This window comes from Leptosomus discolor, chromosome 8, assembly GCF_034619465.1.
Source record: "Leptosomus discolor isolate bLepDis1 chromosome 8, bLepDis1.hap2, whole genome shotgun sequence".
NCBI lineage: Eukaryota > Metazoa > Chordata > Aves > Leptosomiformes > Leptosomidae > Leptosomus > Leptosomus discolor.
This window is the reverse complement of record NC_141398.1, coordinates 54,436,082-54,449,574: the sequence shown is the minus strand read 5'-3', so window position 1 is coordinate 54,449,574 and position 13,493 is coordinate 54,436,082.

Sequence of the window (13,493 nt, the reverse complement as noted above, 5' to 3'; positions counted from 1 at the left end):
GGCTTATTCTGAAGCTGGGTCAGTGCTATGTGATTCTGAAAATACTTCACTCTGAATGTAGCCCAACATATCTGGAATTGGTCAAAATCTTTCATTTTCACTATACACAGTTTAAGATTCTGATGTTAAAGTTTTCCTTTTAAGAACACTATGTATTTTAGAAACAGGCATATCTGGGTAAGAACATAGGAGGATGAGGCAGGACACCGGTAAGAAAGGATTTGAGGTGGGGAGATCGTGTCCTACTGTTCTGGGAAATTTTCTGCAATGTTATTTTTCAATGAATTTTCATCAACCCTAGCAGTAAAATTCAGGCGTATTTTCTACATAACTGACTGAAATAGCCAAAGTGTTATGATGAGCAGCTGTGTAGATGCATCAAACTACGCAAGTTTTACACAGGTCTGAAGTGAGAATGGGTGATATTTAGATGAGCAGATTTTACCTTGCGGGTATATCATCTTTCCCTTTGAAAATATTGGTCAGTGCTTTGCAATACCTTAGGTACACTCCTTAGCTCATATGGCATGAACTGAGGAGAGACTATGGCACGTACTTCCAGCATAAGAGCAAGACCAGGCTCTATATTGCTGTCATCGTGCACATCACAAATTTGTCCTTGTGTGATTGTTATTTATGTCTAATACTTGGCACATCTTTCCACTACTATAAAATGCTAAAACCAAAATTAGACTGTTGATATGTGGCTTGAGGTAAACAACCTTGTTCTAAGAAGCAGTGCTTTTCATATAGACATTACTTCTTTTAAAAGGATAAGAGGTTAAGAATTATCCTTGGTTTAGCTCATAAGCATCCCTAAGACTGAAACAGTAATGTGGAAAAAAGAAAAATGCAATGTGTTCCACACAACACTTTTAGAGTTTTTAAAAATCCGTATTTCCCTTTACCAGATCCAAAGCAAAGCTATGCTATGGCATGCTATTCTATTTTGCCTTCATCACTGGGAAATCAGAGTGGATTTTTTAAGTGCATTGAGTGATAGGACTAGGTCATTTGAGGACTGATGCTAAATTGAAGAAAACTGGGAAATCTGTTCTTTAACTACAGTTTTGTGTTACATTTGAACTTATTTTTCCCATGGTGATTTTGAAAGCATTGCCTCACACTAAAAATAATTAGCCTAATACTCAGTAATCAATGAAGTTAAGTACGTATGCAACTGGTGTAACTAGTGTCACCTATTAGAACAAATTCTGGAATTATTTGGGTTTCTTTATGTCAAGGGGTAGTATCTCACTGACTCCAATGAGTTTTGAATAAAGGTCTAAAATTCTCTGCCTCACTTAATTTTGGATTTATATAATGAGGACAAAACAAGGTGATTCCACTGAAATACATGGAGCTACACTTGCAGAGAATCAAGGTAGAATCAGAACTGGGATTACTGAAATTAAATTATTGGCAATGATAGTGTAAGAGAGTTCAAAATTAGATTTCTATTACGGTCATTCTGGAAAAGCATTTTCCTTTGGTTTGTTTTAGTAAATGTTTTTAATAGAACAAAAGTGCTTTACAGACAACATCCATATTACCACAACAAATTGGATTTACAATTTCTTTTTATTACCACTAAAGGAACACTAATTCAAGTTTTGGGTGCAATGTAATGCCATGAAACAACAATAATCTTATTTTTATGGCCCCATATATGTAGAATAGCTTAGGCTTTCTCCTATTACGTAGTGCACAAATAGCATTATACTTGGTAAATATAGCTGACAGTCATGATTTGTCTTTCTGTTGTCTTCATGTTTCTAAACAAAAATATTTTTGTTCAATATTAGGCCAATTCTTCAGGTTAAGAAAACCCCCTATATTTTCAATGTATTTCAGCCAAAAAGCTGTTGCTGTTTTATGGATCTTTCTCAGGCCCAATTACAATTCTCAGAAATGCTGTAAATATAACAGGTGGAGTCAGCCCAACATAGAACACTTTAAGAGTATTTAGATGTTTGCACAGTTCACTGCTTGGCTTTGTTTACACTCAATGCCCATCTTTCTGTTGACTTTCTGTAGCCTTTAAACTCGCTCTTTAAAGACCACACTAATTCAATCACTGTGTAAAAAGCCAGCTAAGTCAGCCCAGCTATGACCCTTTGGTGGAATAAGCTATTAAATTAAGTTTTATGGGGAAATAATATTCTCATTATAAATAACCTGCTGCAAAACCAACATTATTAGAACAAAAGAAGACAAACTAGCAAATCACTAAATGCCAAGTTGGAGACCGGATTGCACATTGAGTAGACAGAGTCTTCTATCTTGTCCCAGAAGAGGGGAAATGTATTTAGAATTGAAAGTCGCCGAAGTAGATTGCACTCTGCAAGACAGTGGGTTGCAGGGATTGGGAAAGCCTGACTGGGAAATCAACGTATACATGTGTACAGCTTCTGAACAGCCTTACTCCCAGAATTTCTGGGCCAGACTAATACAAGTGTCACCATAGTAGGAAGGTTTTGGGATCCATCTGGAGTTCTTCCACTCTCTCCATCATTTTCATCTATGAATCACAGAATATTTTACAGTTTTGACTGGATGATTAGAGCAGCATGAGGAAGAGAACATAAGCAAATCAGAATGTGCTACTAAGGTCATCTGTCAGGAAGGTGTCATCAGGGAAATTGCCACACTAAAGCTGTTGGTGGGCAGTTCAGAGCTTGCTATCCCTTTGCAAAGGATCGTTAAACTTGATTGTGCCTTTAGAGGTGATTTTACAATGGAGGAATACCACTGATGAGCAAGGAAAGGATTAAATGCAGGGCAGCTGATGAGAGTGGGACCTGATGAAGATGGTATTTCTACCAGTTCCTGTATTTGACACGTTGGTTCAAATAGAATTACAGGAGTGAATACTACTCTTTTGTAAGCTCTGTTTGATTGGTACAATTTGTATTTAACATCTGCCTTGTATTTCCTGGCTTTATAAAGTTACTCCTATGGCTCCTATTATCTAGCCCAGGCATACCACTAAATTAAAAGTGGCAAGGTGGGAAGGGCATGATTGAGGCTAACAGCAGAAAGCCCTGACAAGTACAAACTACCTAATCTTTAAACTAAGAAAGCAACTGACAATCTTTTATACACATTTACATGTATATTTTGCCATTAAACATGATACAAAGTTTGTCACAGAAAGCAAAAAGTGTATGTGCAATGTGCCACTGCTTTATTTTGAAGTGTGTGCTTGGGGGAAGTTGCTGGGAGACAATAGGAGAATGTCACTGTTGAGAAATGGTTGGCTTTGTTCACAGCTGTGTAATTTCCAAGCTGATAGATTGTCTACACACAGACAGAACAAATACGTGTTGTCCTGAAAGCCTGAACTTTCTTTTTTTGTTTCCCTTTAGAATTGTTTTTTTTTTTTTTCTAGTTGGAAATGAACATATTCCATCAGTGTAGAAACCCCAGAGTGCAAATGTAATTTCCCATACCTAAAGCAGGGCCCCTATAAAGTCACTTATGTCTATCATTCTTACTCAGGAAATAGTTTCTTCAATGGCATTAATAAAATTGACTACTCGAACATTTCCTCAAATGGCAAAGGGGGATATTTTTGAATATAACTTTTACTTAATATATTAATCTGTTACAGAATATCCTTAAAAATCAAAATAAAATTGACATATCTGCTACGCTGAAGAAGTCATACAAACAGGCCCTGGACTCAAATAGGTTCTTGAGCATTAGCAAGCTAAGCATAAATGAGAAAGCATTGCTCTTTTTAAGGTGAGCATCATAATTCTCAGGACTCGTTGTAATACTTTGAATGCTTCAGCTTGCACTAGTTACAGGTATGAGATGGTGACTGAAATCAGTGTCTGATAGGAAGAACGTGGAAATGTAAAGTTTAGAAAATGACAAAATGACAAATTATAACAGAAAGAGCAGTGAAGGCTACCCCTGTGCTACCCCTGCCCAACCTATTTATGTATATTTCAGCAATTCCTGGTATCAGTAAAAACACAAGCATAGCCTCAGAGGTTAAACTTCAGAGACAGCGACTGAAGCGATGTATTGACCAGATGCCACTCCTTGCGCATCAGTGTTTCCACTAGAGTGACTAAATCTAGAACAACTCCACTGGCCCTATTTCTAATTAAACTTTTATTAAAAGAATGTTATGGATGTTATGGATATACAATGAAAACAGGAGGTGGTCCTCTGTACAGCATTTTCCACACAGTTTATTCACACACTGTATATAATTTTGATAATCTATAAAATGTTCTTTGCAGTTTTTGTTCTGAGCTCGTTTGTAATACGTAATAAATTGTGCAATCTAAGAATTTTATGTATTGTTACACCATAATTTTGTATGTCCATTAGGCTGGTGACCTAATCTTCCAGAACTCTTTAAGCAGGCACAAAAAACGTATAGCTAATGAAGTTTCAAACCTTGTTAGTTTAAAAGCATGTTGCATATATTTAGTGGGGAAAATGCGAATTTACACGTGAGATGACACCAGTCAGCCTAGAATTTTCTAATTAATAGTAAAATAAATATACCAAAAGATAAAGAAGACTCTAAAACTGTTAAATTGTCTACTTTTCATCTCCCTTCACTGATCAGAATACTGGTCTTGAAAGAGGAAAAAAAAAGAATTTTAAGAAATTCTGTTTCTTTGTGCTTAATAACATTCTCTCTTTCTTTTTAGAAACAGCCTTTTCTAAAAAAATAATTGATGTATCAGCCAATATACTTTGTTATTCCAGAAAGATTTCCAGTAAGAATTTATGCTTTGTGTTTCCTTATATAGATTTTTTTTTCCTAAGAAGGGCTGAGTTACTGACACTGTACTAATAAAGTCCATTGTTTAAATACTTTGCTAAGTGTTTCAGTGTGCCTTTTGATCAAGGAAAGAATTTGGCCAGCCATCAGTAGGTTAACAGATTAATATGCACAAAGCAACAAATGTGACAGCAGGTACTTACATTCAGCTGTAATTATACCTATTTGATATAATATTGTTGGAATTTTCTGCCCTAATTGCAGACGTTGGGGATCTGGCAGGTCAGATTCTCAGTGGAGGAGAAATTAGTGTCGTGGAATATGGGCAACACTCTTAAAGCAGCTTGTTATTTTAGTCCTGTGTACAGTAATCTGGGAAACAACGTTGTTCCAAATGACAATGCTTGCTCACGTCAGTCAGCAACTGTCCTAGGTTACAGTGTAAAATGTGCCAAAAGGAAAAAAAAAGTATTCTATTACCATCTTCAGGAGCTGTTGAGACCAGGTGGGGCGGTGCTCCCTGCCTCCCCCCTCTGGACTATCTCCTGTCAATGGGCACAACAATGCCTTATCGCCTGACCCATCCCATTGTGAGATGCTCCGCCCGGGAGGAAGGAGCCAAGCAGTCCATGCCAAATAAAAACTGAGATTTCGAACACCCTAGCAGCCTTCTTCCACTGGATTCCCAGAGGAGCTTTTGCCCCCACTGGAGTTCCAGAGGACAAGAGCTACCTACCTACCATTGGACCTTCGGAGGAAGACCAGACTCTTTTACCTGATCACTGCTTCCACAGAACTACATCCATCGCTTCAGGAGGACTGCAGCCAGCATCTTATCGGACTGCTACTGCCACCCTAACAGGGGGTCAGGTTGTATTCCTGACTCTGTCAGTGTAAACCAGTGGGTTGTTTGTTTTTCCCTGCCTTGTGTTATATATATATATATATTAGTAAAGAACTGTTATTCCTATTCCCCATATCTTTGCCTGAAGGCCTGTTAATTTCAAAATTATAATAATTTGCAGGGAAGGGGGTTGCACTTTCCATTTCAAGGGAGGCTCCTGCCTTCCTCCCCAGACACCTGTCTTTCAAATCAAGACAGCAACCTTGCCCTATATGTCTATGACTGTATCTAGGGCTTGGTTTTGCCTCAAGCGCTGGTTCTCGTTTGAGAGATGAAGAAGACAAATTCCTGGGCTGCTCACTAGTACTTCCTCCATAAAAACCCCTCAAGCAAAAGCCATGAAATATTTCTTCACAAGCTACAAATCATTTGTGTGTTACCAAAAAGTAAGCTGGGGAGAACTGCCTCTCCTTTCTGCCTTGGGTGACTTCTGCTAAAAGTAACATAAATTTCTTCTCTCTCAGTACAGAAAGGATGGCCAGGTCAAAGGATGGAATAATCCTTACTCAGACTGAAGAACCACCTTTCTTAGAAGAAGCTCTGGGATAAATTCTCTCTGTGAAGCCATATATTTCCATCTCATCCTTACTATGTAAAGGATAAAGATGTACAACTTGTTCCTCACTATCGCTCCCTTAGGCTAATGCAGGTGAAGGGAGAGCTTGGAGTGGTTTGTGAAAATGGAGGATGATGTAAGATTGAAAGAGGCAGATAAGATGGGACAAAACATAAAAGAATGAATAAAAAAGACAAAGGATGATGGGTGATGTGCATAAGGGTAGTGTTTATACTATATTCCTTGTAAAACGAGTTCATAACGCTCTCTGCCTCCTAAAAAGTCTCAGCAGGCTTTTGGTATCAGCCGATTGTGCCATAGTTTGGGAACCAACAAGAAAAAAAATGCCACTTGGTTTGCAGCCTTTCAGAGTTTACTTATTTACATTGGCAATGTAACTAATGAAATAAGAAATAAGAGACAACACTGGCACTAGAACAATTCTAATTCTGATTGATTGTTCATTCTTCAGAGGGGATTGATTCATTTCATCCCCTCATGATGCTCACCACTATTTTACTTCCCTGAAAATGGAGGTGTGAAGGACTGAATATCACCCATCAGAAATAAAGCAATTAGCATCCCCCAGATAGAACTCTACTAATCCAGTGGCTACAATATTCAAGCCCAAAGCAATTTGCTAAGATGATGTATCTCAGTTCAAATCTTAAAAAAAAAAAAAAGAGATCATTATATCAATCAGGCAACTTGTAGCGGTGTGGTTATTATGAAACAAACGTATTTACAGGGAACAGTCAGCTTTTATATGGCAAAATGCCCAAGGACATTATTGTCTCATGATAACCACATCCCATGCTGGGTTTTATTGCTTATAATTCTCACTTTCTTATTAGAAAGACCATCTTCCATTAAGTTTTTTATATTATCAGCTAGCATAAACAGTAACTGAACCTTATCTCCTCTATTCAAAGTAAAAGGAGAGTTCAATTGTTGGTTTATAAATCAATTATTTAGAAAAATCTCTCATTTAGTTCTTCATGAAAAAGGTCTGGTTTTTATGACATGCATGCATTGTTTGCACAGTTAAGTGAACTCCCCAAATCCATCTGTCAAATTCATGTGCTATGCAAATACATTTACAGAAGTAAATCGGAATGTGTCTAAAAATTATTATTATAACCCAAACCTAACGGTTAAAACTATACAAAACATTTTGAAAAATGTTTTCTTGCTGTGGCATGCATTGGGAAACAAGTTTTGTTAGGTACCCACCCTACTTTAACAGTTTATGTAGTATGATCAAGCCATGAGGGAAAAGAATCACCATCTTTAATGTCATTCACGCTGAAGAAATGCAGATGGGCTCTGACCACGACATCTCAGGATCTGAAAATGACAGGCAAGGTCTCAAGCTTGGCTTTGGTTACGTGATGCAACGGTACTATTTTCCAGGCACGTAGTATTACAATTCAGAATCCTATAGGTGGTAGCAGGGACGACTGTTTCATCTTTTGTTACTCTTGTATTTTAAGGCACTCCTTCCGTATTAATATTGGTCTGGAAATATTTTTCCTGAACATGACACAGCTGACATTCATAGACAGTTCTGACCTGATGTAAGAAAGAAAACATCATAACTAGGATAATTAAGCACTGCAACAGGAGTTAAATAAGGCTGTGCGAGTCCCCAAATGTGGAATTTCTCAATGTGGTTGGAATTCAGAGGCTGGAGCAGGTGCCCTCCTGTGATCCCTCCCAGCCGGACTCTCTGTGATTCTGTGCAATGTTGGTGAGGCACCACAAACAGTCACTCTAGGAAGGGATTCCCAGCTCTATGGACCACGGATTTTGGCTGTTAACTCTGTCTTCAGCATTTTTCAGAAAGAGAGGTTACAAACCAAATAAGTAACAACATATCCACCCCTAAAGCAGAAAAAGCTGACAAAGAACAAATAAATGAATAGTAAAAGCTGCAGGGTTACAATCCTGAGAGACGTACTGTTTGAACTACATTCCGCTATCTGGGAACTGAAAAATTAAGAGAATATGATAAAACTGTAGGGTTTTAGTATGTTTATAGTTCTTTCTTATGTAAAAGAACCAGCTCAAAGCCTTGAGCAAATTTCAGCTGGTATTTTGCACATCCCTTCCAGAAAATAGGTTTCATTGCATAGGCTTGCTGGTACAATCTGTCCTTGAGAAGTAATTTTTGAGGCATACGAGTGAATACTGCAGTTCAAATACTATATTCCAGTTGCAGTAATAACAGCCTGTATTAGACAGACGGGAATAACACACAGATCTGGTCTTTGGTTTGGGAACTTGCTGTGAGAGGTGACTGGCCAAAACAGAAACTCTAGACCAAGATAATTTTGCAGGTTGCAAAATCAAAATCTTGAATCTCAATTCAAATGTAAGATTTCTTTTTCACTTATCATATGGTTTCACTACATTATTTGTTGCTTACACAACATGTTACTACTCTTCATACACAACAGTCAAAATGAGATTAAGATCTTTTGCTGGTGACCTATATTTCACTGAGCGTCTGAGTGAAGAACCTGTGTCCAAATGCCTGAAACAAAAACCTAGATATGGCCTTTGTTTTTAGATTAGAGTTGTTTAGAAGACAAACATAACCAAGATGGGGTGGGGTTTTTTTGAAGTTTGCTTCTTTGTCAGGCTTTCAGTTACTCTAAGCCAATTACGACAGTTTCGACCGATGATGGTGATGTTGATGCCTAGATTTACATGCTGCAGATTAACTCACCCAGTCCATATCAGGGTACAATATTAATTGAAGCAGAGCTCCATGAAGGAAATCCACTCTGCTTACATTTAGCATTTACTTGTGGCAAATGTTCTCAACATCCTATTTTTGTCATGTGGCGGACCCTAGAAAACTAGTTGAAAAGAATCTGTCATTTCAAAGCTCTTTTCATGCCCATCAGAAAGCAAAATTCTCCATGAAAGAAGATTCCAACTGTAACAAACCAAAACAGTGTCTCAGGCCAGCTACTGACAGATTTTATTTTGACAAAAATCAAAATGCTTCATTTGGTTGCTACTGCATTTTAGTGTAGAATGCAAAATAGAAAGACATTTGAAACTAAGACCTCATTTGAAAGGAAAAATAAAAATATTTTGTTAGGAAACATAAAAATTGGGAAGTCAAAAAGTGCTTCACCAGCACATGTCTGTTATTCCCAAAATAAAAATTCAGCAAAAACAACAACCTTTCAAAGCATTTAGGTATGATAAAAATGTACTTCCCAATAAATTTTCAAAAATATTTTAAATAAAAAATAACTCGGGGGAGGTTTTCTAATCAATCAGTTCCTTACATAAGGCCTCTCAGAAATCAGTAACAAAAGTCCCTTTTAGACATCGCTTGCAGCTAACGGTCCTGTACTGCCACACTCGGTTGCATCCTGCATGCCTTCCAACCTAACCATGGACAAGATTATGAGCGACAGGACAGATGATTAGAGCCAGCCTTGACGAAAGCCAACAGACTCAGACGTCTTCCAACCCCTTCCTGCTGGTAAGGCTGACTCCTGCTGATGCCTCCCTCCTCTCTGCAGGACGGTGCGTTTCACTGCTCAGGAATGCGTTCAAAGGAGCAATCCCACTGCCACCTCCTTCTCTGTGGTGGTGTGAAAAGTTTTGTTTCACCCAACTTTATTTGTCTTATCAGGAATAAAAGATGCCTGAAGTCTCTTGAGTAATATTCTGACATAAATATTCTTAGGAAAATCAATGATTTTGTTACTATGTTAGTGATTAGCTGAGTTCAGCTACTGCTTGAGTAATTACTTGAGTACAATATTACTTCTTCTTCAAACTCTTGTACTGTAGCACAAAAATACGCTAGTAGCCTTTCATTTTGTCCTTCTGTCCCTTGAAATATGACCCCTTTGTTCTTCATGCAAGAAAATATATTTGAAAAGGAAGAATTATATATATTATATATATTTAGCAGGTCAGGCTTTAATACAGTTTCCAATGTAAATTGGGAAATCCTCCAATGAACTCTATGTGTTTACACAAGGAAACTTCTCATACCTTTGCATTCCTAGTTAGTGCACAGGACCAAAATGTTGAGACTCTTAAAAGTGAGTAATAATCATTTATTTGTAGAAGGATACAGTATTACTAGATCCATATTTCACAAACTTCTGCAAGCAGATGTAAGTCAAGGAAGGTATTACAGGTAATTAAAGTATGCTCTTACACAGAAAAAAAATGGTTGAATTTTGCAGACATTTGTAAAGTGTACACTCAAGGAAGAGAGGAAAAAAAGGGCATTCATCAAGCTACTTATTATTCTTTACATTTAACAGCCACACTGGAACTGTTTTTTTCTCATTTTAAGACGAGTAATTTCTCGTTGACCTTAGATTTGTGAAAATTAGGTAGAATTAGGTATAGTATGTCAAACAGGAACACCTGTTTAGTAACATAAACATATTTAAATATCAACCTTTCCCTCTGATTGGTTTTTGTAGAAGCAACTACTGATTAGAAATAGAAATTGCAAAACCATGACCTTCCATGACAGGAGCTAACACGCAGTGCCATTAAATTCTGTTATTGAGTCATCTCATTAAGTAAAAAGGGCAGTTTTAAAAAACTTTTTTTTTTTTTTTTTTTTTTTTAATTTTTGCAAATCAACATGACTTACACTATTGTAAAGAAACCTTGAAAGCAAAATTTCTGGTCTCTATCTGTGCTTGCACAAAGTGCTATAGTCAACACATATGTTACGAATACAAATAACAGACCAAAGGCATCTGTCATAACAAAAATCTTTTTGTCTTTTAGAGATGTTTTGAATAAGCAGTTTAGAGTGCCACAGCTTTCTTCATGGAGTTGGAAAAGATATTGTTCAGAATATAGGTAAAATTGTTAGTCTAAATAGCATCTGATAAAAGAAAGTCTAATTTTGTTGAACATTTATTACAGCAAACATATGCATCAGTATCACAACTGTTCAAATCCTTAGAATTTCTAATAAATTCTTTGTTGGTGTTAAAGGTCAAACTTCGAGCAACTGCAGATGCAAAGGAATTATACATTTTGGGATTTTTTTTAAACTATAATCTTGTCACAACAGATTATCAAATGATCAAAGCAATAAAAGAATGAATTGGGGTTTCAACTTTTATGAAAAAGCAGTTATATTGTAGGACCAGACTTTTTAATAGACTGCAGGCATTAAACAGACCCTGTATTAGGCTTTGAAATTAATGGGTCACTGTATAACATTCCAGTCTTCATAGATTGATAAGATTAATGCTTGCTTATATAGCAAATTCAATGGCTCATTTAATTTCATATGAATGTTTAAAGTTAAATTGCTTTTGGATTAAGTCTAAACTCGTTATTCATTTTAATGTCTGAAAGAACTTTCATTTTTCTTTCATTTTATTTAATCAAGTGCATCATCATTAAGTAAAGGCTATGAACTTAGATAGCTGAGAAATAAGGAAGTTTATTAATTTAGTTTTAAAAAGATCTATTTGTTAAACTTTAATTCAATGACCATTTTAGGTTCAATAAGAAGTTAGGAAGAATAGTGACTGCAACTTATTCATTTTTTCTGTAATAATATTAGAGGGAGAGGGTGCTTTTGGGCAATATGTCTGCAGCATATTAATCCCTCTGAGAATTTGGAAGGTAAATTTTTGTTGTTAAACACACTCTTGTATTCACATCTCTCTTGCATTTTGAAAGACTGATCCTCCTTCATTGTAACTTAGCAAGACTTTTGCTAACACTTGGCTCACAGTGCATATAAATGAATTGATTTCAGTTTACATCAGGTAAGACTGACTCTGCATTGCCTACTGATGTACTGAAGTACACTTGCCTGATAAAGGATTTTTCCTTAATACTGTATTAAACTTCAGAAAGCTGAGTGCCAAGCAAAAACTATAGTACGCTTTCAAATGGAAGAAGACGCATTAACTTACTTATCAACAGAAGCCATACATCAGTTTCCACTGCCATTCCATGCAGAGTGCACTCTATTACCATACGCATTCACTTTCATCACAGAATTAGACACTATGCACTAATTACAAGTTCCAGAATAAATATCTCTTTGAAAACACTCACACATCCTCTTATTATGTAAACCTTAATGCATTTGATGAGGAGCATGGCTGAGGGACCACAAAACCCCTCTCTGGGATTTACCTGGGACTATCAGAGTTTAAAAGTGTTAGCTAATGAATTATTCAAAATGAATTAATAGCTTGGGAGAGTCCTTCACCTGTCTGACACAACTTCATTTTCCTTAGATAAGGTTTCTCAGCAGAGTCAGACACTGGCAAACAACTTTGTTTTCCCTTTTAAGTGTGTGTGTGACTATTTGCACTACAGACAATGAAAAATATATTTCCTTGCATAATAATAATAATTCCAGCTAGATGCAATGTAATTTAAATTGCTAGATGCAATGTAATTTAGATGCTTTGCAGTGAAGGCGAAATTACCACCTTTATAGATGATAACCTGACCATGTCCAAAACCCAGGACAAAACACAGGCTGCTGTGTCCAACTGAGTGCTCTGTTCTTTAGTAACATTGCTCATTTTCTCAGAAAGGAAGCACAGCTTTCTATAAAGATATGAGATAACATTTTAAGTTAGTTTTTTCCTGTTCACTGTACCTAAAAAGCATTTTTTAATGAGAAAACACATTATACTTGTATCATATTTGTCGGTTCTTTTCCCTGAATAATGTCTTATTCAGGAGCTGAAGAACAATTTGCCGGTCGTGGTAATGCTGTCTTTTATTTATTTATGTATTTATTTAATTAACAAGAGGAACACACTTTTCTTTATAACTGACTTTGCATGGTGTGTCTAATGCCAGTATGTCATAGTTTGTAAATGGTGTGAATCTGTGTGCAAAGACACACACACACACCAACAAAGAATTGTAGCATTATGTCTTAGTTTGTGATTTACTGTAAATTGTTAAGCATTTCTAAATAAAAACACTTTATTATAATCCTTTTTACAATGTTTGAATTAGTTTTAATCATGCAGTAACAGATAAATTCAAACTCGGTCTATGTCCCCTTGCTGGATGTTCCTTTATATAAGAAAGCAGAAAACAATTCCCGGAGCTTCTAGTAACCTGTCACTAAAAGTGAACATTTCAAACTAGATAATGACTTTGACTCCATGCTGAGTCAGGGACAAATAAAATTAAGATTCCTCCCCCCTCACCTCAGATGTCAACCATGTAGAACATAGATATGCAAGATCAGTGAGTTTTATAGTGTGGGACTCCTCCTGCATACCCTGAGA